The sequence below is a fragment of the Rhipicephalus sanguineus genome, chromosome 11 (genome assembly GCF_013339695.2).
Source record: "Rhipicephalus sanguineus isolate Rsan-2018 chromosome 11, BIME_Rsan_1.4, whole genome shotgun sequence".
In the NCBI taxonomy this organism is placed as follows: Eukaryota; Metazoa; Arthropoda; class Arachnida; order Ixodida; family Ixodidae; genus Rhipicephalus; species Rhipicephalus sanguineus.
Genome location: NC_051186.1, coordinates 116,391,388 through 116,414,164, shown reverse-complemented (window position 1 = coordinate 116,414,164; position 22,777 = coordinate 116,391,388). Strand labels below are relative to the sequence as shown.

Here is a 22,777-nt window from a genome sequence, read left to right as displayed (position 1 = left end):
GCCCAAATAATGGCCAAGCATTCCTTTTTTAGAAGGGTGGCGGCTTCGTGTACCTTTTGTCTTTGTCCTGATTTCGCGCTATAACAATTGTCCTTCCTTTTCGCTTACCCAAGAGTTTTACTCTGGGTTCGTTAGGGTAAGGCTTGCATATGTGACAACGTAATTTTTGTCTACTTTAGCCAGAATGGCACCAATACCGACACCGGTAACATCCTGTGAAATTCAGTAGGCGTATGGTGATGGGAGTGGTGGAGTACAGGTAGTGATGTGAGGAGCCGGCGCAACGTCGCAAATGACTCGTCGCAATCACAATTCCTAGCCGAGAGATCAGCACTGCCCGCAACAAGCTGAGTAAAGGGGGCGATAATGGAGGTGGAAATACGGGCGAATCGTCAGTAATAGGAGCACAAGTCGATGAAGCTACTGAGCTCTTTTGGAGTACGAGCCTTGTGGCACTCGGCAACGCTATGCAGTTTGGCAGTGTAGAATTCCCTCTTTCGAGACGACGTGGTCAAGAATCTTTAGTTAGCGGGCGCCCAAATCGCAATTCTTCAAGTCTAATTGCAAACCGGTGGCCGGAAGACCCTGAATAACTTGTTCAAGAGGGATTAAATAAGTCTCAAATTTTTCAGAAAAGACAACTGTGTCGTCTAAATAGCAAAGGCAAGTCATCCACTGAAATCGCCTGAGGATAGCGTCCATCGTCGTCTCAAATATCAGGGGCGCACCGCAAAAGCCGAAGGGCACTAATATAAATTCATAATCTATCAATGATCACACACCCTGTTTTTGGATGGCCTGATTCAGCAGTCGGCATTGGTGAATGTCCAGACAGCAGCTCTAGTGAAGAGGAAAAGTCCGCACTTTGAGGACAATGCAGGTCATCCCCTATGCTTGGCTGGGGGTAAACATCCTTGCATGTGATCTTGTTCAGCCGCTGCTATTCAACGCATAATCTTACTAAGCCGTATTTTTTCCGCCCCGGTACGACTTCAAAAGCGCAAGGACTGTGTGATGGCTGAATAACGCCACGTTGCAACATATAATCGATGGGTTGAGTGATGATGCCGCTCAGCCTGGGATACCCTGTAGGGACGCTGGCGCAGCGGAGCGCGACGACCACTGAAGTGCGTCCAAAGGAAGGTTGGCTATGATCGAAGTAGACGCAGAGGCAGTCAAGTAGTTGAACGAGCTGTTAGCCTAAAACGACTGGAAGGCGAAAGCCATCTTCTTTTGAGTCGTATTGATCCTGCCCGAAAGCTTTCTGGACCACCATGTCGTCTTGCAGTGCCTGCATGATCAGCGCGCCTTTGAACAAGCGACGATGTCCTGCGATGACATAATAATGTGATGTCACGATGACGTTACCAATTTTGGCCACAATATCGCTTCATGATGATGTCATATGGTGACATCAACACAACATGATGTTTTTTTTTTTGCATCACTCATGTTGACGTCGCCAATGCCGACGCCGGCGGTCAATTTTCACATTTGCTGAGGCATCTGAGGCTTTCTTCTTGATAAGTGAGTACAAATAATTACATTTCAGTAATTTAGGCATGATATTCTGCCACCTATAAAGACTGTGCAAGAACAATTGCATTGCTACAGTGGACGCTATATCGTTTTCATATGACATAGTGGAAAAGAATACAGCGATGTTGTTTCTTTCCGTTTTTTCTGCGCTCTGGTTTTTTGCGCTGTTTTCATTTCTTCCACACTTGTGGCGATCACACGAATTAAATATAATAAATTTTGTGCCATGAAGTCCCGAAACATCCTGGAATGTTCAGTAGCCTCATTTATGCACTAAAAGAAACGTATTGTTTGAATGTCTCGCTCATATTTTCATAACGTCTACGTCTGCATAACACATTGTTCACAACACTCTGCAACGTAAATATGAACGAAGTAGGAGTGTTTACTTGAAGTAACTAGTATGCCCCTGTATATATGCGCGTGTGTGTGGCTTTGTGTTTGTATAATTATGTAAAAGTATGTACATATATATGTGTTTATATGTGTGATATTGCCTCACTGCCAAATACAAAGGGTTGTAAGCTAGTCAAGCTGTCTGCGAACAGCTTTTTTTCTACAATCCCCCCATCTGTATTTCACAAAGATGGCAAATAAACTTTATTATTATTATTATTATTATTATTATTATTATTATTATTATTATTATTATTATTATTATTATTATTATTATTATTATTATTATTATTATTATTATTATAGTCTCGCAGCGCATGTTTGTTTTTTACAGTACAAGTATACCAAAGTGGTCACTCACCTTGCATGAGGTGGCAGTCGCAATGTTTCTTGTAGATTCCATTGATCGATGTGTTCGTGCACGATCCCCCATAACGAGCTCTATGACGGCACATCATCGTACTGGACTTTTTCACGCAGCATTCACCAAACTTGCAGTCCCGTGTGTGCCTGCACTGTCTATTATAAATTGTAACCTGCAATAATTTTGAAAATACGCATCTCCTTCGGCGCACTGTTCGCATTTCTTATATTCAGTGCCTGCTCTTAGAACGCTCCACGAACGTTTAAAACATGAGAGCGTTGTTTTTTTTTTCACCAGACGTGCACTTAACCATAGGCTTGATCAAAGTTTGCAAAATGCGCTATTGTGGAGGACTTATTGTGAGGAAGTAAAAGAATGCAACTTCAAAGCTTAAGGCCTGCCTTTTATACCCAACGAAAGAATAGAACATCCCGCATAGCGAACAGGCGCTGTGTAAAGGGCTTCGAAGTTGATGACGGACGCCACAGCGGCGTGTTTTGATGCGCGTCTATAAAATAGCGTGCAGCCCTGTACAATGAAAAAACGCAGCCTTGTATCAACTACAGAACACTTGGGAGCGCTTGAGTAGCGTCGCGTGAGCGTGCGTCCATTTCATATTTGGCGAGTTTCGCGCGCATTTGTTTTTTCTCGGAAAAAACAAGCAGGCAGATTTCTGCAATAAATTATTGGTTGAATATGGCGTTATATACGCGACGTCAACATAAGGCTGGGTAATTCAAGTTAAAACATTAATTAGCGCTTAGTCATAAAAAAAATAAAGTGTTCTTGTACACACGAATACCACCAATATGCAACAGGTAGAGCTTTCCTAGAGTGCATGATTTTTTGAAATGTGAGTCCAAGTTTGCTGGGACATTCAGTATATATATATATATATATATATATATATATATATATATATATATATATATATATATATATATATATATATATATATATATATATATATATATATGCGTTTGTTACCTGATACCTGCGCGAGGTATCCTGCAGTGTCTTCAAATGCATCACATTCGCAAATCATAACTCCAAGGCACTCAATATTACATTTGAAGAATGAAAATCAAGGAATGCGTTGTTTTGTGTGAGTTTCAGTAATTACTGTTATTTTGCGTGCAACTAAACACCTAATTCTTCGGCAATCAGTCAGCTTCAATTCTTGCACGAAATGAATCAAATGTTAGGCACAAAATGCATGTCCGGTTTGTTTTTTGATTGTATTCGTTTCGAGCAAAGAAAAATAGTAATGTTGACGTTGGTCCTGGAACGCGGCAAGTCGAACGATCGTCTAACATGGTAATGTCTCCAGCAAAGTGATCCTCAGCAGCAATACGCGACCTAATGAAGCTGAATGAGAGCTAGTAGTCCACTCAGGAAGCCCACGCAAATGTCAACACTGCGTTTCAAGCCATTTGAAGAAACACGCGGTGCCTCACGTCTCTCGGTATTTGATGTGTACAATTTTGATCACCGGAACTGAAGGGGATATACCGTAAAAACCCAACCAAGCCCCCCCCCCCCCTACCCATACACTGAAAGATAATCGGACAAGGTTTGGAGGGGGGACGCTTGCCAGGTAAAGGAACAAAATTCAAGACGGCGGCGGAAAAGCCGCTCAGAATAAAGAAAGCACGCCAATGATTCAAATGAAATGTTTTATTGCACACGCATGCATTCACTGATTTTATTCACCTCATCGGGTAAATATAGAGAGTGACCCAAGCAATAAAATGGCGGAAGAGGAGGGGGGGCCCTTGCAAGGTCAATGGGGCATATTTCAAGCCCGCCAAAAAAGGGATGGCAGCGCTTACTCAGGTCGGGCCGCTTGATTGATATGTTACGGTACATTCTCCTTGATTCTTCTTTAGCGAGCACCCGAGCCCGTTTCTCATTGCAGACGGACACGCTGTGAGTAGTGTACCTCTGAATGGAAGACAGGTTGGCGGCAAACGAGGCACAGAATTGAGCAGCCAGCCTAGCGAACCGGCGTTGTGTCTGTTTCTCATTTTAGGGGCGAAGCTCCTATAGCGAGGCCTGGCCGGTTGTCGATCGTCGATCCATGCGACGTACCCCGTAGTGTTCCCTTATCGCACAATAGTGGGCGCTGTCCCATAGAGATGCACGCAAAGTACACTTGGGTGACGCTATACTAGATGGCGCTGTAGGCATTCTGTGTCGTCATCTCCATTTCTCGTCTCGTTTCCGAGAGGGCACTGTCCCATAGACATGCGTCCAATATGGTGGTTGGGCCGTACTAGATGGCGTTGGCGTTGCAGCTGCTCTCCGATTGGCTGCTGCGTGGGCTGCGCGGGGATCTCTCATTCCCCGGATCGTCGCCGTACGAGTGCGCTTGCCGGATCGTGCTGCTTGGCGGACCATGGACGACGAGGAGCGCCGGGTGCGGAAGGCCACTGCGTCTCGTGCTCGTCGGCAGGATCCCGAGGTGCGAGCTCGCGAGGCTGTCGCCTGGCGCTGCGCGCGCTTGGCAGCGGCTTCGCGGGCGCGCACCGACCCGAGATCCGCCTGGCGCCGCGCTCGCTTGGCGGCAGCCTCTTGATCCCGAGAGGGTCGCTTGCTGGCGCTCGCTTGGCGGCAGCCAGGCGGATCCCGGGACGATGCGCGTCAAGGACGCCGCTGCGAAACGGGCTCAACGAGAGGCGTATCCCGAGATCATGATTGCTTCAGGAGCTTCGCCCAAGCTCTTCATCATTTACCCGTGGATATGCTGAAATTTTTAGATGCGAAGCAGCTCTTTGACTAGCCTGTCTAACGCTGTCCCTCCGTGCGCACGCACGAACGCGCCGCAACGCGCTCCCCTACTCGCAGGTGTTGGAGCGGTGCCAAGTAGGTCACGCCGCAGCTGCGCGTTGACGTCACGCTCCCCTCGCAGTGCGTGCTGACGTCACTCTCTCCCTCGCCTGCCGTGCGCTCGCCGCAGCGCCCGCAGCTGCCGCCTCGTCCGTTCGCCCGCAACACCTGCCACTAACGCCGCTCGCTCCGCCACCGCGACCGCCGCTCGCTACACCGCCGACGCGTCGGTTCACGCGCAATAAACCTGACGCGCGCCTAACGTGCGCGTTGAAACTTGTCTGTACGTGTCACCTCTCTCTCGCTTCAACTTCGACGTCGAATGTCTGCAGGAACCTCTCAGCATGCACTTCACCGATGACAAGGCTGTGGTAGTCAAGGCGAAACGCGGGCCAGCTCCGGTCCAGCGCTCGTGTCCACTCTGAAGAAACGACCAGACCTACGCCAGTCATCGCTTCAAACGAATCTTCCAGCGCTCACCGCAGCACCCGCGTTAGCGCCGTTCAAACCGTGACGCCACCCGTGCGCAACACTGCTGCTTCGCATCCCATCAGGGTTCCCTTTGGGAAGATGGTGTTTTTAGGGGCGAAGCTCCTTAAGGCGGCACAAGTTCGTCCCTCGTCGTGCTCGTAGTAGTGAGTAACAAGTCTTACCCTTTGACCTCCAAGGTGGTGCCGGTGGGAGATTTCTCCTGTGCGTTGTTGAACAATAAAAAATTCGCAGCGTGCGCGTTAACTAAAAGCCGAATTCTTCTGTCTCTGTAGAAGTGTAAGTGTTAGCTAAAAGCCGACTTCTTCTGTCTCTCATTCCCATTAGCAGCCATTGTTTACCTCCAAGGTAGTGCCTGGTGAGATTTCTCCTGTGCGTGATTAAACAATAAAAATTTTGTTCAAAACGCCGTTGATTGATGAAATAAACCAACGAAAGACGCCAGATGTTTTGTAAAAACAAAACGAAAGAACGCCAGATGTTTCTAAAGCAAAACGAAAAAGACGCCAGCTGCTTAACGAAAGACGCAAGGTGTTTTCTAAAGCAAAGGTTTTCTAAACAATGAAAATTCACAGCGTACATGTAAAATTAAAGTGAGCTGCAAGTCGTCATAACTCATCGAACCTTTAGTATAAACGCGCCCGATCTCACGTCGGTGATGATGTACTGGGCAGAATTCACGGAAGATTCACGGTTTACCGATGAACCTCCGCAGCTTCGCCCACTCATCATCATTCACTCCGTGGATATGCTGTGATTTTTTTTTAACACGAAAGTGTTTTATGCCGGGGTCTACCAAGACTTCAGTGACGTATTTCCGTCACGGAAATGATGTCGAGAAAATGTACGCAATTAGATTGCAAAGAAAAAAACCTCCGTCAACGGGTATCGAACCCACGACCGCTCAGTCCACAATAACAGATGCCGGGCGCGCTATCCACTGCGCCACGGTCACAGACTCTAAAGGCTTTACAAACGCGCCTTTTATATCTACCACACTCCCGGTCGGCGGGGCGGTGTTGCCCTCTGGGAGCGGCGAAGTAATTCATCATTACTGTGGCTTCCGCGATTAGTACCAGCAACGCGTTACACGTTCGTCCCATTCGGCGCGTTTTCAACAGAGGCGCAATTTTGTCAATGCCTTAACACACCGCGAGGTGGCGACCCAAGCGCAAGCGTCGTAAAAGCGTCGGCCTCGCTCATAGCATCACGCTAATCAAACCAAAAATAGCTCTGCGACGCGTGCCTGCCTCACCTGGCTGTATCACCGCGTTGCCCGCCTACGCGCTCAACGCGAGAAAAATTGCGGCCGGGCTACCGGGTCGGCACGACGCGCTTTGCGTTTCCCGCTAGTGCGGCCGTGGTGTTCAATCACATTTTACCAACCCCAGGATGGCGACCAAGTCCTTCGTCCAATATGCGACACTCTTGTGGCTATCAAAACTCGTTCTCTGATTACGCTTTCACCGCTAACTACTACAGCTACCACAAGGGTTTGTTTAATCACTGAACATGGACGTTATAGTCGTCGGCATGGAGATGTACCACCAAGCATCAAAGTGGGTGTACCCACGTTAAACGGTGCTAGAACTGCCAGACATAATATACATTGTGCAAACTCTCTTATCAATGTACACTAAACATTCAGTTACTTCTATAATGGAACGTTTGCTTTAGTGTTATTCCGATTCCTATGACGGTGGGATCAACCATATTTTTTGTATTGGCGCAGTCTACGAAAGCTCATCTTTGACAAACTGAGAGTTTTATTACCGCGTACGTATTGCACGTGGCGGCGTTGCGTACGTAAGGGCGCCAGGTATTGCGTAGCGCGCATGCGCAGACCGCAACGCGTACATATCGATACGTACGTGGCCGCTACGTACGCACGCATGCGATACGTGCGCGCGTAAGTATGAGCTGGTGTTGCCGCTCTCGTAGCTCGCGTTTGTTCGAGACGCAGCATGGGCGCCTCTATGTCCTCCCAAATGAGCAACGTCAGAAAGTTGGTGTCCCAAAGAATACTTTTAGGGGCGAAGCTCCTTAAGGCGGCACCCGTTCGTCCCTCGTAGTCGTCGTGGTCGTAGTAGTGAGTAACAAGTCTTACGCTTTGACCTCCAAGGTGGTGCCGGTGGGAGATTTCTCCTGTGCGTTGTTGAACAATAAAAAATTCGCAGCGTGCGCGTTAACTAAAAGCCGAATTCTTCTGTCTCTCATTCCCCATTAGCAGCCATTGGCATGTTCCAGTAGGAAACGTTAGTAGAAGTAGAAGTGTAAGTGTTAGCTAAAAGCCGACTTCTTCTGTCTCTCATTGCCATTAGCAGCCATTGTTTACCTACAAGGTCGTGCCTGGTGAGATTTCTCCTGTGCGTGATTAAACAATAAAAATTTTGTTCAAAACGCCGTTGATTGATGAAATAAACCAACGAAAGACGCCAGATGTTTTGTAAAAGCAGAACGAAAGAACACCAGATGTTTTTCTTAAAGTGTAGTAGTAGTAGTTGCATGTAGCCACCTCGCCCGATCGTCAACGGGCGAGGTGGGCCGGCAACGGCGCGAGGACCCTGCCGTACGAGAGTTGAATCACACTAAAAGACAAACTTTGCGGGCGATACACTCTAGTGAGCTTTCAACTTTTCGTCTTAATGTACATGATAAAGAAATTATTTCTACGAAAAACGCAAGGCACACCTTGAGCAATATGTTTGGTTTTGGGACGCTAAATGGAACCATGAGGCGATGCGAAGCCGGAGCACTTGCACGATCGCGTTCCGTTGGCTTTCGTTGGGCATGCTACCGACCTCGCGTCGTGGAACGCGCGTCCTGTCTTCCCTCTAGCCTTGCCTTTAATTCGCACAGGGCGAGCGGGGAATGCGGTCGCTCTTGGCGCTCTTTCGCTCGGGAGCGGACTTCTTCCTTGCATTTCACCGATCACAAGTGATAATGAAGGGACCACGTAAACCAACAGTACAATAAAAGTTTGATGTTTAATATATAAAGTGATGTTTCACACTCTTTATATTATGTACTGGGCGCATTTCACGGAAGAGTTTCACGGTTTACAGATGATTCCCTCCGTAGCTTCGCCCCACTCATCATCATTCACCCCGTGGATATGCTGTGATTTTTTTTTTCACCATTTTCACGTCGAGGATGGGACGCTGCACCTACCGCACGACATGTGAGAAAGGCAAGCGTTTGGCAGTCGTACTCCCACGTGCCTTCACCATCCATTTGGAGTGGCTACAGCTACGGTACCGTACTACAGCCTTACTGTGGCTAGAGTTCTTGCCCTTAAAGGGCTACTAAACCACCAACAGACGTTCGCCTGCTCCTCTCCGCAGCGTTACTAGAATACATTCAGTTTCAAACTTGTTTGTACTGCGCGGAACCGCCACCACACTTGCTAGGCGTTGGCGCTGCAGTCGCATCGGGCTTCAAAATACCGCGCGCGCCGGCCAACGCTGCACAAGCGTTCGCGTTCTCTATCTGCCTTCTGCAGCCTTTGTGGTGGCGGTTCGTACTGGGCCCGTATTCCCAAAAGGCGACAATCGCAAAAGTATCGCCTTTGGTGCGCGCTGATTGGCTATCGAGCAAACCGGAAAAGTTAGGGCGCCATCTGGTAGTTCCGCCGACGTCAATTTTGCGTCATGGTGCTCGACGGTGCTCTCGACATATTTGCAATAAGCGAAGGCACCGTTAACCGTCGGTTCGTGGTGAAGTCTAGCATTTCAGTGACGTAGGCGGTAGCTTCTAGTATTCAATCCTCGGTGGATATACGCAGCATTTTTTACGCTGAAGCTTTCATCGAGCATTACCTTGGGGTGTTATCAGCACTCGTTCTTTGCCAGAGCGTGTTTGTTCGTGGTTTGAACGTCCCAGGAGCATGAACCGTGCGTTGCTCGCGTGGCTTATCGCGAGCCGGCAACATGTTGAGATTTAGACACGATGTCGCTGCGGCTGCACGCTACAGCTGAACTCTCCGAGCACGCCGTGTTAAACTCTCAACGAAAATACGTTTCACGCAAAGTTGCATTCTTTAAATATTATACTGTGCATTAAATAATCGAACAAAAAAACATTGAAAGCACTTTCAACACGTCTTACACTTCAAGTAGCCACAGCCAAGCCGGCCAAGCCTGGCCACTGCGTAGAAGCAGCAGCACACGCTCGAAAACGCCGTACTCGGGTTGCTCTGCGCTCGTACAGTGCGCTCACTCCCGTGTTGTGAGACATTCGTACTACCAACGGCCAGTTGCAACAATGACGTCACAGGCAAGTGTTTTTTTTACTTACTGAACGCATCAAATTCTACGTCACCAAACGCGATACTATCGCCTTTTGCGATCGTTTGAGAATACGGGCCCTGCGTTCGCGTCATGTGTCATCTGTTCGCGTGTTCGCGTTCTCTATCTGCCTTCTGCAGCTTTTGTGGTGGCGTTTCGTACTGCGTTCGCGTCATGTGTGACCTGTTCGCGTGTTCGCGTTCTCTATCTGCCTTCTGCAGCTTTTGTGGTGGCGTTTCAAACTGCGTTCGCATCATGTGTCGTCTCTTCGGGTGAACCATGCCAACTTGTTGCGTGCCGGGGTGCGCGAGCGGATACCGCAAGGACGCAAGCAGCTCGGACAGACATTTTTAGATGCGAAGTATCTTAAGGCGGAGCTCAATCCGGTGGTGGTGGTGTGCGGCGTGACCACCCTTACTGCCATTGCGCATACCCTCTCCACACACCTCCTCTCCACTTCCCATCTCCACTTCCCCTCTCCCCATCCCCTCTCCACTTCCCCTCTTCCCTCCCCTTTTCCACTCTTCCTCTGAAACGCGGGCTAGACATGCCGAAATTCTCTCCTGCGCAACGCCGCGATGAGCTCGAGCGCATGCGCGTCCCCTCCCCTTCTCTCTCCACTCCTACGCTGCCCCCCTCTCGCCCGCCTGTCGAGCGCGTTCCCCGCTCGCCCTGTGAGAATTAACGGCCAGGCTAGATGGAAGATATAACGCGCGTAGCGTCCCTCTTCGCGTTCCCCGACGCGAGGTCGGTAGCATGACCAACGAACGCCAACGGAACGCGATCTTGCAAGTGCTCCAGTTTCGCATCGCCTCATGGTCCCCTTTAGCGGGAGATGGTGTAATTTTTTCTACGCTCCGACCGACGTGAGTCTTCGCGCAGCTTGGAACAAATCAGTTCCACGTGCGGACAAGGAAATGACAGCCCGGGAGGAAGAGCTGAGCAAGGTCAGTTCACAGATAGAATTGCAGGAGCCAATGACAGCTGATACACTTCAGCACAGTTACTGCCGCACGACTGCGAAAGCAAGTGCGCTGTACTACCTTGGTGGTTATGTCGTGAAGAAGGCGCGAAAGTTCACCAGTTGTGAAGATTGTCTTGCAACTTGCATATCTGATAACCACGTACCAGCAGCAGCAGCCTTAACAGAGATGCGATCCTTTGTGTCTGGTGGACTGCAGCATCCATCAGGTGCTTTGACATCTATGCTTAGCGGCATTGAACATGTAATTGAAAAAAGGACCAATGGTAACAAAGTGTTCGGAGATCTGTTCTGGACTATAATGGGAGAGCTGTCTGGATGTTCTCTGACTCGGGTAGGCTGCACAGAGCATTTTGAGGAGCTAAGTGCTCGAATCATCAAATTTTATTTGACCACACGGACGCATTTCTATTCGAAGCTTCTTCGCCAGCAGCGACACTCTAGCGTGCCAGTGAAAGCAGCAGGAAAGCGTGCTAAATTGCTGCGAAAAAGAGACTGTCAGCAACTGGGATGCACATGTGCATAATTTTTTGTGGATGTATAGCTGTTAAAAGCATAAGTGCATGTATGTATAAATACCTGCAGGATGTATAACTGCAGGTATTCAAACTAAATAAACAAGTGAGGTAATACCGTCCGATCTGCTTTGAAATGGAGTGAATGAATACTTGAAAAAAAATGTTGCATGTCACCCGTGCTTAATGCAATAGAGCGTACCATGTTTGCTAGCCATGAACGCATAACCCCCGTATTCAGAAACGCTCCTCGACTTGAACTTGACTTGCAACCGCCTTGGGCAGCGCGTTCGAAACGCGTTTGTGCTGCCTTGGCACAGCCTAAAGGCAGCGCGTTCGAAACGCGTTGAAGGCGGTGGCAAGTCAAGTTCAAGTGAAGGAGCGTTTCTGAATACGGGGATAAGTGTCTAAAAAAAACTTTTAAAAACACTTAGATAGCGCTATCAAGTGAAAAAACGCGCCTGCGCTGAGCAGACGACACCGCGCCGGCTGGAGCCCGATGCGACGGTCCCGCCATCTGGGGACAAGCACAGAAATGGTGCCACCTGCGGAGTATGGCGGCAGCGGAGAGTTTGACAACTGAATCTACCTAGTAACGTTTCCTCTCCGTGCCTTTGCTCTGTCGACAACAGCCGCCGTGACATCACCTGTATGATTAGGTGACGTCGCGAGCAAGAGACGCTGTCAGTGGCCAGACAAGAGCCTGTTTTCTGCTAGCCGATGCGCGCGCTTCTTGTGTTTCCACCTCGGATGCTAAGGAAGGGCACTCGGAGAGGTGGATAGACGAGCCGAAGAACGCAGCCTAGCGAAGGAAAGAGCGAAACCAGAAAGCGCGTGCAACTCGGCCAGCGTTCGCTGTAGTTCCGTGCACAACTGCGACGCCACAACTAAATTTCGATCTCTGGATGGTTTAGGGGACCTTTAATCCGGCTATCACACTTGGATTAGCACGCACAAATTGGCTGTCAGTGGCACATGCGTCTGTTTTGATGTACCAGATGGAGCAAAATACGTTTCACGTTCGCTACGTACGCGGGTATTGCCGTGCACCGTGCACTAAAAGCCCCATCTTGTCCAGCGACGCCACGTAACGCAAGGCGCTTGCGTTATAAGTACGTAACACCACTCTGCACTACTAAAACTCTTTAATGAAACCACTTAATCTGGCTGCCCAAGCGATGCCCACCGTGCTACTCTAATCAACAAAATCCCGCTCTGATTGCTGCGAACGCATCTGGCCTTCGAACTGCGGGTTCTCGCCAGCCGCCGTGAGTGCCGGGGCCCCCGCATTCTCCATAGGCGTTATCCGGGTCCTCAGGCTCCTTGCTTGGCAACCTCACCGACGTCAGGCGCACAACATCTTTACTCGCTAAGCAGCTAGATCGTTCCGCCGCCGAAACTTCCCTCACAGGCCACATCACCACCAGCGGCTGCATGGGAACTGCCGGAGTTCTGACTTTTTCAGGACGGCGCCGTCCTATGGATCCCAACCCTCAACGACCTCGGCACGCGCCATACCTGGCGCGTGGCCATACAATAATTGGCTGGTGGCCATGCCATAAATGGCTGGTGGCCGTACCCCGCCATCAATATGACGCCAAGGCATGTCACAACTACAAAGGCATCAGATAACAATGCTGCGCAGAAGGAAGTACCATGTTGATATTTGCCTTTGGTCGGCTTCCACATGCTAGCGAGCCTCCCTCAACACCGGTTAGGTATCTTGACAAGCTGCAGCTGAAGCTGCAGCTGTGCCCTACAGTCCTTCGACAGAGAGCGCAGTTGACTGCCCTGCCGTTGGCTCTGACCCCAGGTGCTGTACACCGCCACATCTCTCTAACTGTGTTTTGGTAGGCCACACTAGAACAATGGCTCTGATGCTCCATAATACTTGCGCACACGGATGTGTTGGCTCCTGACGTAATTGACACTCCACGACTCCGCAAACCAGACTGGTCAGGTGATGCCAGCAGGATGGGCGCTGACACGTCTGAGCCACATCCCCGAACGTCACCGGAGCTTTTCACCGAATGCGCGGATGTTCGCGCCCAGTACCTCACAGGAGGGGACCTTAATCGTTATAGGTACTCGAAGGGTTCGGTCCTCTTCAAGGTCTTCGCTGAATACACGTGTTCAGTCCTTAATCTATCTGTACAGAGATTAACAGACCACTCAGCAGATGGCTTCGCATTTGCCGTAGGTCATCATTGTCACGAACTGCTCGGCAATGATATGTATTACCCTTGCCGAGCAGCACTACGCCGGGATAATCTTCAGGTAGCCTTAAGACCATGCCGCTACAAGCAATCCTGTCCGGCATAGACAGCTGTGGCAGCTTCCGCGCAACGTCGCAGCGCGGGCGAGACCTACGGCCGCCAGTCCACAGCCAGCATCATCCCCAAGAGCTATCTTCGGAACATTATCAAGCCACGTCGCAGCTTGTCCTGGACCGACCACAGTGATGCAGCCAGCATAGGCTTCTAGAGGCATTTTCGGTAGCTCAACGAGCTTGCAGTGCAATTAAGAAGAGCGGTGGAAGTGCCTTAGAACGAATCGACAACAACTAGTAACTACGAGCAACCAATAAGTGAGCTGACGTCCTCGAAGCCCAAACACTGGGACGACAAACCATTGCACCACCTAACCCCAAGATAGAGAGAGAGCATTTCAGGAAGTGGTATCAACCGCGGACAAACGCATAATCGATCCTACATACATTACCTAACATACAGCCCACAGGATACCCAGAAAAATTCTCCTGGGGATGATCGACACACACTAGCAGTGTCACACTGGTCGTAAGAGCCCATCCACCTGAAATCTGCGGAGGAAGAGGGGAATATACTTTGATCCTGAGCAAACACAGTGTGAGCCCAAGATGGTGGCACAGCTAACCGCGGGCCATGGACATCCCTCGTGCAGGTTTTATCAGGTAGCGCTGATTATTCGGGTCCTGTCTGATAGGTTGGCCTCCAACTGCCATTCCGTTAATGCTTGATTCCCTAATGTGTCAAGATACTGTACGCATCCCCATATGAAATGGTACAGGGTGTGTTCAGCATCACAACGCGTGTAGGAGTTTGAGTGCTCAGTCGTTGAAATTTGGTGAATTAGGTGCTGTGAACGAATGTATTCGTCTGCAATTAACTGAGGGTTACTGCGCCTACCGTAGTTAGGCTGAGGTGACGTGGTGAATAAGTTCTTTCTAGACACTAATGTTGCCAAATACCGCTGTACGTTTTGGGAGCGTCGTCAGTCCTTTGCGCGTTCTGTCGAAAAGCCCGGCGATCATGAGCTCCGGCGAAAGCATTGGCTGCTTCATTATCTAGGAGGGACGCATGCCTTTTATACCCAACGATGTATATGTTTGGTGGATGCTTTCTTGTTCTTTGTTCTTATCGCAGGAATTTCTAGAGCTTTCCTGGAAATTTTTCCTTTATAATAGGTAAGCGTTTATTCACTTTGTCAAGCAAAAGTAAAAGATGGAGGCTGCCTCCGTCGCGCGAAGGCGCATGAAGGAATGCCGGAGTGGGGCCTGCGTCGCTCGAGGATGAGCTGAGAACTATGATGGCACGGTTGCGCGTGGTGGCCTGCGCGCCATCTGGACAGAGATAAGCAGACAGCTCATACCCTTGTGCGTTTTGTGCTTTCACCGCTTACTCTGCGTTGATGCGCTAGACAGCACGAAGGCTACCTCGCTAGCTCTAGGAGTCATATTACTTTACGGCAATGACTGAAAAAGTCACCGCTTATTGGATCAACACGAATTGATAGCTGGGCTTGTTGGTTATGGTACTTAAACATCTTGAAAACAGCGCAAAAAGTACGTATGCAAAAAAAGATAGAAAGACACAGCAAGGCGCTAAACTCACAAATAAATTTCATTTCAAGATACAGACACACCTAAATATTTACAACCTGTCAACCATGTGACCACTTCAGAGATGACGTCGGATGGCACCATTCTGAAATCTAAAAACCAACAAGACCAAAACAATTCAACTCGCTTCTAAGCGAACAGCCGCAAGGGAGATTACTATCGTCCAAAACGTTCCAAGAAACAGTATTCACTAGCATGCAAGGCGATCACTACTAACTATCATGCAAGGGAGTCTCTTAGCTGTGCTTCCGTATCCCCATAAAATATCTCATGGTTCGGAGAATGTTGCCAATAGTTTTGGTGTTGTGATTTTTTCGGCGCCTAATATGTTGTGCTGAATTTGTGGCATCGTAGAGATGAAGCTAAACAGGACGTGTCACGAGTTATTAGGAAAGGATGTCAGATAAAGCATGCCCCTTTTTGTGCCGTGCAAAATGAGCGTTGTCTACCTACTTCGTTTTTCATATGGTCGTGGGCACGCAGCTCAGGCGGATTGTTGCTCTAATATTAGGTGGTTAGAGCAGAACCGTTCTTTGTAGGGAAATCATCACTGGCATGTGGTACAATTTCGCAGTGCGATTGTGTATCTTAGTTTCATGAAACTGAGGTGCCATCAATTCATCATATGCACTTCACAAGAGCGTAACGTAGTTTATTGACGCGTGCCCAGGAAAAGTCGAGATACGGCAAGAGTAAAGCGTCGGAGAAGGGCGGACGTCAAGCAACCAAAATCCAGGCAAGCAAGTGCTCGTGTCCCATGATACTATTGACATTGCGGCTTGCATGCTTGTGTGCTTTGTTGTCATCCTCGTTTCACTACAAGAGAAATAATTGAGGTTTTTCACATTAGAAAGAGGGGTGAGCAGTGCATTATCTCCCCCTCTATTGCAGCGCATAAGATGGAATTGCATTGCATGATAGGGCCATAGCAATCTTTCTTTCGACGGTTCACGTGGAAGTGATTGAAGTTTTTATGCCTGTTCTTTGTCTTCAGAATTCAGAAATGTGCCTCCTGGTGTCATGTGCGATTTGGTCACATTGGTGACAGGTTGTCAGTATGTATTTACTGGGCCTGTATTTTCAAATAACGTTTAGTTGCTAGTTTATCGCTATGGTGTGTCCTTCTATCTTGTTTTATCCGTGTCGTTTCTGCGCTGTTTTCAACATGCTCACGTAAATCCAAAGGAGTTAGCTGCTTGCCTTGCTTCATATCATGCTCCAGCATGTTTATATCACCTTCATTGTTTCATCTTTTCGGCGAAACAGCGCATTTTTGACTCCTTAGTTTTCAGGCTAGAAACTCAGTTTTTTTTTTGTAAAATGCATATGGCTAGTTTATTGCAAGGCACAGAACAGCCTCTCCCATTGTTTATTGAAGCGGTAGCATTGGAACATGATATAATCAATGGTCCCTGCATTGAAACAGTTCACAAAAGTGTGCGAAGACTGTCTTTCCTCTGGGCGATTTTTTTCCTTGGTGAGAGTAATACGCGTTTTCTTATGCCTTTGTATGCATTGTTTCTAACGAGAAATTATTCTGGAAATGCTATTGTGTTCTAGCCGCTGTCGTGAAATACTTTTTCGTGCATTTCAATAGTACTTGCAATAGCAGCAACTTCACGTTTTTTTTATTAATATCAAATTGACTTTTAACCCATAATCTAAAAGCACCTGGTTTGGCGTGGACATAGCAATGCGCAGCGCAATAGCTGCCGAACTGTACCTTTTGAAGCAAACCTATCTTGTACCCAACTAGGTAAACCCGTACATATGGCGACCCATATGGTAGTGCCTGTGGTCAATTTTTTTTCTTTTCACGTGCGATGGCTAACAAAAGAAGAGATCGCACCTACGCCACATTTTCAAGGCGCTTTTCAAGCTGTCGTGGCAATAAATGTGAGAATAGAGCAAGCTTACCGAAAATGACAATACCCATCATGTTTGCTGTCTTGTGCTCAGTTATCACGAATGACCCGTTTTACTAGACTAGCGAAATTACTTTATTTCATAAAAATGGCGGTTTATGAGAATATAAGAGAATTTTGGAGGGGTGGAAGCAAAGCGAAGAATATAGTAGGATAGGTGCAATCGTGAGCGACAGTTGCGACACCATCAACATTCTCCTCGTAGAGGAACGTTCGGCGAGCGCTGCGAGTTCTACCGTATTGTCGTCATTCACGAGAAACGTCTGATTTCGGCACACGACACCAAGCTCAGTCGCACAGAAAGTGCATAGCAAATCCCACGCCCTGTTGGAAATGATGTGAGTAAAAGTTGTCGAGTATAGAAATCACAACGGACACATCTCGCAAACGAGAGCGCTAGCCAGTTGTACCTGTGTTTTTTTAAATTTACGGGAAGCATCCACGCTGCACCTACTGGAAGTGACATAAAATATATATTTTTTTCAAACTTGGACGTATATGTTAGCGAGAATCAGAAGTTTGTTAAGGGGCAATATTGCAAATCAGTTCTGCGGAATCTTGAAAGGTGGCGGAAGGGTGAATAAAGGGAAAATTTTCCCTTTCTTAACCCTTTCGCCACCTTGCGGGGTTCCGCAGAACTAATTTGGAATATGTGTCCAGTTGGTTCGAGTTGTCGATGAATTCACCATCGCGCTGCCAATTGCTAGCTTCCTGGTTAGCTGAATTGGTAGAGCGACCGCCCCGGATAGGCGTTGGTCCCGGGTTCGAACCCCGGACCAGGACGACTTTTTCGGCGACTAAGAGGCTTTATTTCTGAGAAATCCGTATGAATTTCCTTGTGGCTTCGTGCTACAAACAGGTGGTTGTCTCTTTCTTGTTAAGGGAAAGTATTTCATTTTGCATTGTTCTTTTCGCACGAATGTGTAAACATAAGAACAAGAGGTTGTAACGAATATTGTGTTAGGATATGATATCTCAATATATTGTAACACAACCATCAATTTTTTTTCTTAACCGGTGCAGGGATTAAAATGACAGGTGAAATACAGGCACTAACACTCATCTACATACACCCACAGACGTCTATATACAATTTGGTGCCTGCCAGCTACTCGATCAGTCTCATACGAGAGGAAACGATTTCTCAGGACAAGTAGAAAACATAGATCATCTCACGTGAATACAAACAAACGTGCGCACAGTCCCATAGGCTCTCGCATAAACTGATACTTTCACACGTGTGCACGTGCCCGCGCATACACAAAGTAACGCACGCGCGGATGCATTCAGACTATTACATCGGGAAAAGTCATCCGGCAAGCCTAAATCTGGCATAATAGCACGGCAGATATGGCTTTGGGATAAGAACGCTTCGTGCAAGCGGTGAAGAAAAGTTTTGCCAAGCTGCACGCCGGTGCCGCATTTACATGAATCTTGTATTTTTCTCAACTGACGTAGTATGATGTCTTTACAATAAAGGTTGTCCATACTTGTAGTTCTTGAGCGCGTGGGCTCGTGCGGGCTGTTCATCAAGGCGCATAGTAAAATCACGACTTGCAGGCGGAGGAGAGGCTAGCGCCGTAAGCGTGGCGTTTTGTGTAGTCATTAGAGCATCGCGATGCGGTGCTAACGGTGCAAAGTTAGAGATTCGCGGTCCGAACATCTTTATTATTTATTGAATCGCTTAGTGAGTTACAAACTCTGCCTAACCACCGACGCAACGTTTTTGCTATTTTGCCGCACTTCCGATCCATGCCCTGTTGCCTGGATATTTTCAATACGGCACATCCTCTTTAGGTGGAATGTAGTCGTGAAATGAACTTCATATCAATTTCACATTTTGATATAACAGAACTCACAATATAGAGCGCCATGTCTCATCATACCTAAAGATCCACAAGCGAAATATATTGGATTAACAATTCGAAAAAAGGTTTACTTGTCATGATACAGTCGTTCAAGCATTTAAATGCATGCAACTGAAATATGGGAACCGGTTGTATTTCATCATTGAACTGGTCTTCTAACTAGATTTAGCCACTGATTGTCCGGCAATAACTCACAGTGGCTAAGCCTCGCCTTTCGATGGTTACTGTTATTGCAAGAAAAATCGTGCGTACTTGCCTTCTTTTTGCGAATAGTTGTCATATTATGACAAACAATATTTGTTATCAACAACACAATCCAAATAGCAATCATGCACAGGCACGCTGGTTTCATTGTTGCTCTAGAGCCTGTGCGAAGTATGCTGCTCGTGCAACTGCAGCTTTCAGGCAGTTTAGCCGCTTTTGCTTAAACCGAGCACTTGCACAATAGCATATACCTCATGAATGTTGCGTTGCCCCGGCGTTTTCCTACGCTCAGGTTTGAATGTGTATCTATTGTGCGACACCACTGACATATACGGTGTCATTTCTTGTTTATTTTTAAGCGAGAATGGTTTACGTTACGACGGAACATGTCATGTCATTCCTCTATGTTGAGCAGCGCGGCTGTTCTAGGTGGTGGCGCCCGACCGAGAGATGCATTAGTTTGTACGCAACACTGCCTAAGATATTCATTAAACGATATGCTACGAAGCGTCATGAGTTCTTCGCCCGTTTTCCGGCAGAAACTGGCTTTTGCAGACTGGGGCATTTTAAGGCGATAAAATGTACCTACATCCAATGCCTGTTTGAGCCGTTCCTCCTTCCTTGCTAACAAAATATCGATGGCGCATGCTTACCTCTCGCGTGGTTCATTAGCGATGTGTGTGCATTTGGCTCTAAAAATAATACTATTGAAGTGGAAGCCGCAATAAATAGGCTTTTCCGCTAGTTGAAGACAGCCTGCTGGTGTTCGTTGCTGGCACTGTATTGGTGTCCTCCACGTACTCGCATTTACAAATATGCTAAGCAGTCATTCGTCTTACACCTTACAAACATGACGTTCTTCAACAGTGAACACAAACCGACTACCAGCTGAACTTAGTAAGAGCGTAAGACCTCTTACAAATGTTGAGCGCTTATGAAAGTCATAAAAGCGTAAGACTGATACGTAAGAGGGCTACCGACAGGCGATCCATTGTTCCGCACATGGGCGTGGCGTGCAGCTTCTCCTAAACAACACTAGTGTCGTTAGCAGGGCAGATAGATGTTTTAGTGCATTAATGCTAGTGCCCACACTTGAAGAAAAACCTGCGTGTGTGAAAACTGGAAAGAAATGCTCGTATATTTTGCTCGTTCATATTAGGAAAAAATTCGTCATATCTGCTTCGTCAGTTCGCGTTTTATCTGCATACATACATACATACATACATACATACATACATACATACATACATACATACATACATACATACATACATACATACATACATACATACATACATACTATAGATTTGCATGCATGCTTATAAATTTATTACTTTATTACTAATCCTATAGTCTACTACTTTAAGTACCGATGTATCGACGCACCAATTCTCCTCTGCATGTCACGGCTTTGAAATCCACTACGAGTATATAAAACCACGACTTGCAATGAGAACGCAGAATGGTTGTACAGCAGCGGTATTGCACACAACTATGACAACTTCAAGGATGCGGTAGCGGCGCCGTCTTCGACACCGCGAGAGCCTGCAGTTCTGCGCATGGCCCATGCACAATTGTTCTCCTGGCACTGTGTGTTCAGAAAGTGTTTTTTGCATTGCTGTACTGTGCATCGCTACACCCGATAAAGTGGACGGGAGGACAACCGCCGCTATAGCGCAGTTGGTAGAGCATCAGACGCGTTATCCGAAAATTGCAGGTTTGGTCCGTCCTGGCGACAAGTTGACTTTGTGTCCACATTACTTTCTTCGCAATTACATCATAATTACTACAGTACAGATAAAACACCACAAGTGACGTCCCCCATACCTTCCATGACTTCATTATCTGTTTGTTTTCGGTAAGGTTGTGCCCAGCAAGGAAGAACGAGCCCTTAAGATCCCCCTTTTGGTAATCGGTGAACAATACGCCTATTGTCGTGGCACTACTCATCGACAGCCGTCGAACAAAGCTTCTGTGTGTGCATCAAGAACTGCCATCTGCTCACGTTTCTACACCTTTAAAAGGGCCCTACGATACAAATTAAGCACGTCGTTTTCATCGTTTCTTCTGGTACTGTGCAAAGCACCCATATCGTTGCGCAAGTGCAAACGATGTAAGGAATGTTGGTATAATTTTATTTGAACAAAGAAACGCTATGATTGCGGACTACAGCGTCACAGAACAGCTATTTTTGTAATCGGAAGGGACGTTTCTTCAAGCGGCAGTTACACATTCACGGGTAGTTTGGACACGTCGCCTGTATTGTTCATATGGTTCCAGCTAGGACACGCTGCTATGCGCGAACAATTATAGAAATATTTTATAATATCCTCAATTAATGAAGGGTTTCTGACTGCAAATATTAAACTGAAACCGACTGTTAAATGACGCTAGGAGTGCTGCGGAAATGCCAGTACGACGCGAGACTTCCGGTAACTCTCTGCCTCTTTGGCTCTCTTTCTCTCTCTCTCTCTCTCTCTCTCTCTCTCTCTCTATATATATATATATATATATATATATATATATATATATATATATATATATATATAAACACAATAAAAAACACAAAAATTCCTTTTGCTGACGTGCAACTTTTATGGCTCCATCCTTGAGAGTATGATGGTTTGTGACCTGTCATACTTCGAGATTTAGTGACAGTGGTCGATAACATCAAAATACAGATGTTAGTGTGCATGGCAAGATATCTACATTGGCGGAGGTTTATGTATTTGAGAAAGTTCCAGTGTTACTGTTCCTTCCATTTAGGAGCAGTGACTTCCTTTGATCGGTAATACGTAAGTCATAAGGCCGCGCATGAGGGGATGTTCGTGCGCATGTTTGCATGTGTGTGTGTGCATAGACATACACGAAATGTAAAAAAAAATCAAGCAGAGAGCAAATGTATCATCCGAAAGCCTGGCTGCGCTAATGGTCTATGCACGTAGTGGGCGTGTTACTGGTTTTCTCAGGAATTTCTCGATTCCCTTACAAACTATGCGTGGCGAGCACATAATCGATACTCAATGAGATGCATCAATTTTATCATGAACAGTGTCTTATTTCATTATTAACCTAGTGTGCATTTACATCCACAGAGAGAAAGCATGTGACCTGAACGCGGAAGCGGTAACTACCTGACAAAATAGGGCTTTTCCTAAAATACCTGGCACTCAACTAGAGAATAATCAAAGCACACAAAGGTTGGACTGGTAGCTTTATAAAATCAATAAACGGCCGATGAAATGTTGCCGAAACATAAGGTTTTAAATATCCCATGGCACTTCTAAAGGAATCAGCATGAATAAAGGATTGTAAAATTGGCGGCGGAAAGTTATAGAAACATAGCCAGTGAAGGAGAGAGTGAATAGCTTGTGAATTAACTATTTATTGATATTTGATGAAACGGCGCTGAATAGATCGACAGAATCACGCACACATAAAAATGACCCAGACACAAGCTCTGGATTGTGTTTGCGGATATGTCTTCGTGACTGTGGCGT

At 47.2% G+C, this 22,777-nt stretch overlaps 3 long non-coding RNA genes across 3 annotated transcripts in view; all 3 read right to left on the bottom strand.

Annotated features, from left to right (window-relative positions):
• Positions 1-2,736, bottom strand: part of LOC119374381 (uncharacterized) — a 67,186-nt gene extending 64,450 nt beyond the window's left edge. Inside the window, exon 1 of the long non-coding RNA XR_005180151.1 lies at positions 2,297-2,736. This is a non-coding gene — a long non-coding RNA (uncharacterized LOC119374381). The remainder of the gene's footprint in view (positions 1-2,296) is intronic.
• LOC119374383 (uncharacterized) overlaps positions 1-22,777 on the bottom strand; it is a 239,275-nt gene that overhangs the window by 150,396 nt on the left and 66,102 nt on the right. The window lies entirely within an intron of this gene.
• Positions 15,912-22,777, bottom strand: part of LOC125760355 (uncharacterized) — a 43,748-nt gene continuing 36,882 nt past the window's right edge. Inside the window, exon 3 of the long non-coding RNA XR_007417915.1 lies at positions 15,912-16,096. This is a non-coding gene — a long non-coding RNA (uncharacterized LOC125760355). The remainder of the gene's footprint in view (positions 16,097-22,777) is intronic.